This window comes from Rhineura floridana, unplaced genomic scaffold (genome assembly GCF_030035675.1).
Source record: "Rhineura floridana isolate rRhiFlo1 unplaced genomic scaffold, rRhiFlo1.hap2 scaffold_22, whole genome shotgun sequence".
In the NCBI taxonomy this organism is placed as follows: domain Eukaryota; kingdom Metazoa; phylum Chordata; class Lepidosauria; order Squamata; family Rhineuridae; genus Rhineura; species Rhineura floridana.
The window spans coordinates 35,001-40,000 of NW_026902505.1; the positions used below are offsets into that span (position 1 = coordinate 35,001).

Here is a 5,000-nt window from a genome sequence, read left to right on the forward strand (position 1 = left end):
TGGACTGCATTGTATCAAGCGTTTGCTGTTCTCTTCTGTTTACTTTGTGCAACGTCTGAGTAAACGACTGCTTATAGCACTAACACGTGTATCCAGCCTCTTGGTGCGAAAGAGGGGTCCAGAATAACCCGATCACGCCTTCCTCCTTTTCTCCTCTCCTTCCCACACGCACGCACGCACCCCCCCCCCCCCCCGCCGCCGCGAGCGGCCACCAGGTCCGGGTTCGTGGAGAAGCCTCCAGGTCTCCCGTCGGATGTTACCCCTGCTTTAAACAGGGGACTGGGTCTTTCATGACGCCCGGGGGTGGGGGGTGGGGGGTGGGGGGAGGCTTCTACACGGGGGGGGGGGGGCATGCCGTGAGAGAACGAAGCTGTGGGCCGCCATCGGGGCCGTTCCGGGGGAAAGAGGCAAAAATGCAGATGATGTATCTATCTTGGTAAATGATAAACAGGAAATAGAAATAATCAGAGATTTGTTTGAACAGTTTGGTCAGGCTTCTGGTGGTCATTTAAATATGCAAAAGAGTTTTATGATATCGCCCAATAACATTAAGGGAAATATACAAGTAATGCCACTGGAACATCTGATTAGTAATAATAATAAAAATGAAGCAATACATTCAGAAGCTGAGGAAGGGCAAATTCAAACACATGTTAAATTATTAGGAATTTATTTTGCAGTCAAATGGGAAGGGTGGGAATATAATTGGAACATGTGGAGAGATCAAGTCAAAGAAAAAATACAAATGCGGCCAAAAATGGCATCTTTCTATTTATCGGAAAGCCATGTACGTTAGTACGTACTTGGTACCGGTAGTAGGTAATTTGGCAGCTGTCTACCCACCACCTGAAAGGATCGTTAAAGAGATTAATAAAATGGCATTTAAGTTTCTATGGGGAACGGCTAATTTCCCCCTTGCAAGAGCAGAGGCGTACAAATCTGTAGCACAGGGTGGTCTAAATTTTACAGCAATTGGTTTCAAATTTTTAGCAATTTTTGTTAGTCATAATTTTGGGAAGTGGGCAGAGGTAGAAAGAAAAGAATTGGCACCTCATTTTTGGTTGGTGGCTTTTGCCAAACACCGGAGAATTAAAGATTGGGCCAAAATATGGTGGGAAGAAAGATAAGGTCAATTATAAAATCACACCATCGCTGAAGTGTTTTGGACCTGATTATTTGATTGAAATGTACAGTAATGTAAGAGAATGGAAATTAAGGGCAAGCATCATAAAAATGGAAAGGTGTGAACCAAAAGTGAAGAGAAAGAAAATGTATAGGAATTTATTAGAAGTAAATAGTTTTCAGCCGGAATGTGAAAAGAATGTAAAAAGGGGAAATTTATCCATGTATTTAAAAGAGCCTGTACACCAGATGGAATTCTTGAAAGATCAAAGAATTCCTTATAAACTATGGGACATCAGATGGAAGTTTTTTCATCAGATTTATAGCGTGCAAGCAAATACGCCGTGGCTAGCCAATGTTAACCAAGCTTGTCCACGATTAAGGTGTCAGGAAGAAGCTGTAAGAACAGGGCAGACACAAAAAGAAACCGTTCCACATTTTGTTAAAGACTGTGTATCTGCGAAAGAGACGTGGACTATAATTGCTAAAACTCTGGATTGGCCAGACCTTTTGAGGGAAAACTATTGTTTCGGGAGCGGAACCGGAAAAAGGAATTCAAGGCCCGAGAGAAAGAAAAGGAGTGAAAAGACCTAGAAATAAAAACAACGTAGTGAATAATTACTGGAAGGTACCCTGGACAACGATAAGAATTGTCAATTTATTTGTTCTAAGTATCTTATGTTGGCAACGGTTAAAAGAAAGTAAGACTCAGAACATATGCAGTTCCGGAAGTACGATTAGGACGATATTATCAGAAATAAGAGAACTGAGTTCATTTGAAAAAGAAAAATTGCCGCATGAGAAGCGGAGAAAATTCTGGCCGTGGACATCAGAGTCGACCCCTCCTATAACACAGAGCTGAGCTGAGATGAATATTTTGTGTTAGTGTTAGGTTAGTTAGGAAAAGTATGTGTATTAGCTAGATGCGTTATTCTGAGAGTGGCGATATTGTTACGTGTTTTCGCGTGCGGGATGTGACCAGTAGTATGAATAATTTTAATAAAAAACCTTACCTAAAAAAAGAAAAAAATCTTCCCTAAGCCGAAGCCTGTTTGCAAGGAGGAAGGACGTGGTTTTCCGGAGCTCCTGCGAAGGGCTTGGGTGAGCGCTAGGGTTGCCAGGTTCAATCCCTGAGACTGATCCTGTCATCTTCAGGAGAAAAGAAAGTCAGCCAAGTGCAGGTGGTTCTTGCAACCTTGTAATGGAAAAAAAACCACAAGGCGGAATTCTCTCCTTCCCTCGGCACAACTTTTAAAGATACAGAAGATCTCTTAGAGGCTGGGCCTGGCAACCAAGAGGTCTTTTGTATCTTTAAAAATTGTGCAGGGAGAATTCCACCTTGCGGTTTTTCCAATTACAGGGTTGCAAGAACACCTGCACTTGGCTGACTTTCTCTTCTCCTAAAGATACAGGATCGGTCTCAGGGATTGAACCTGGCAACCCTAGTGAGCGCGGTTTTAACCCCCTTCGGGGGGGGGTTGAATTTCTTCAAAAATAGTATCTGGACGTTCCTAAGACTGTGGGGATTCTTTTGAGACCACTTGTGTATTTGGGGGACGTACGGGTGGGGTGGGGGAGCTGTAGGTTTCCCCCCCCCCCTCCCTCCCCAACGAGGCCTACTGATCCCAAACAAACCTCCCCCCGGCTGGGGGAGGGAAGGACTTCAAAATGGAGGCCAAACAGCTCATAGAAATAGATAGAAAGCTCAAACAAGAGCTTCGCCAGAGAAAAGGAGAGAGAGTTAAAAAGAAAGAACTCCCTCCAAAAGGTGAAGGCCAACTGGGGAGTTGGGAGGAGAAAGAAGAACCTCCAAACAGGATTGGAGTGCAAGCTGGAGCCTCTTTATCCAGCAACCTCGTTAAGATTCTTCAGTTTGTACGGAAGACAGAGTCGCCTAAGCCTACAGTACAGTATATTACAGAGGAAAAGTCAGGAGAAAAGAAAGAAGTTATACAAGAGCAGATAAAAACGACAGATGAGATGAAAGAAATGAATTTAGAAATGCAAGATGTATTATACAATCTCTGGAATCTTTAAGAGATAACGGGGTAGGTAACGCATGGATTTTCTTACAAGTCTCTAAGTTTGTTTGATTTCCCTTTAGGAATTCTATTGTATTCCCAGGGTTGCATTGCAACGTCTGCAGGCTTTGTAGAGGAAAAAGCAAGCACGCAAAAAGCAAGCATGCGAAAAGAGAGTAAAGCAAACCCGCGAAATGCAGACTTGCAAAATGCAAACCTGCAAAAAGCAAGCAAAGAAGACTTGCAAAAAGCAACCCTGCAGAGAGTAAGCGTGCAAACTGAAAACTGCAACCTCCAAACTGCTAATAATGATGTAATTGACCAGGCCTGGGAATACTCTCAGCTCGATACAAATCCTGAAGCAGATTCCGGAGATTGTATGGTCAAGCTTGCAACTTCTGCAAGCTTTGTAGAGGGAAAAGCAAGACAACAGCAAGAAACTAAAGCAAGCCAGCAAAATTACAAGTCTGCAACATGTAGCAAGCGAAGCAAAGTTGCAAAAAGCAAGCCTGAAAAATGGAAACCAGCAAAAAGCAAGCAATACAAGCTTGCAAAAAGCAAGCCTACAACATGCAAATATGCAAAAAGTAAATATGCAAACTGCAAACTGTAAAATGCAAACTGCTCATAATGATGTCAGTGACCAGGCCTGGGAACGCTCTCAGCTACCCACAACTCCTGGAGTGGAGCAACCACTTGGAAATCCTGATACGGATGCAGCAGCAGCAGCAGCAGCAGCAGCAGCAGCAGCAGCAGCAGCAGCAGCAGCAGCAGCAGCAGCAGCAGCAACTACTCAATTAGATCTACGCGAGTCCATGGAGAACTCTGAAGCTAAACACAGAAAGACTCTAGAGCAGAAGGAAGGAAAGGAAGCAGGAGAAGAGAAGAGTATTAAAATATCAAACTCAGAAAAAGAAAGCAAGAGATTTGAAACATCTCAGAGATCCTGTGAGACCAGTTTTGGTGATAGCCATGCTGAAGGCGAAAAGGAGGTTGAATATGAAACAGAGGCTGAGGCTGATGCATCTGCAACTGTGATGGAAGATGAAGAAAGCGAAGTCTACTACCTGTAGTAGAGGGCGGAGCTAGAGAGACCAGAATTCTGTTGCGTTGGAAAGAACAATTAAAATCTGGATGGCTAAATTATCATACCTGGCTGAAGGCTGAGCCAGGTGGATCTTGGGACATGTTAAAAGTATGGGGTTTTCTTGTTGCCCATATGGCAGTAGTTCCCGCCCCTGCAGGCCCTAATTTAACCAGACTTAGCCGTGATGCTATTTTAGGTTGGCTGGACAAGACACACAGGACAATGCTGGCAGCTTGACAAGGAACCATTCCAGGTACCATGGAGGAGATGGCGTTACACCGGACGGTGACTTAAGGTATAGTGGAAAGACTCCTATCAGTAGGGAGACGTGCACGTACCTCCAGACGAACATTACCCACCTGGCTTGAAGCGGCAAAGACGGAGAGAATGATACAAGACCTAGCCAGAGAATGGGAAACAAAAACTTTGGATGTTGGACTTTGGACCTTGCAACTTGCAACCTTAATTTTGGACGCTGTTCCTGTGTTGGGTACTGTGGGGGTTAATGTTACGTAAATTTCGTTTTGTTATTATTAAGCCACATGTGTAGTGGCTGAGTAATAATTTTTATGATATTTATGTAGAACGGCTTATTCCAATTAAAAAAAAAATTTTTTTTTTCATACCTAACCCTAACGCTAACCCATTAGCGAGAAGAACGAGAATTTATCGTGACGATTTCAATTAAAACAAGAGGCTTATCGATACCTTGAAGAGGAGCAGATAATTTATTTTGTTTCTGAGCCCAGGACTGGGTCTTTCGTGATGCC

The 5,000-nt window shown here is 43.5% G+C and overlaps 1 protein-coding gene across 1 annotated transcript in view; it reads left to right on the top strand.

The window, feature by feature from the left end:
• Nucleotides 1-5,000, top strand: part of LOC133375317 (collagen alpha-1(I) chain-like) — an 8,794-nt gene that overhangs the window by 2,944 nt on the left and 850 nt on the right. The gene's annotated exons all lie outside the window — the stretch shown is intronic.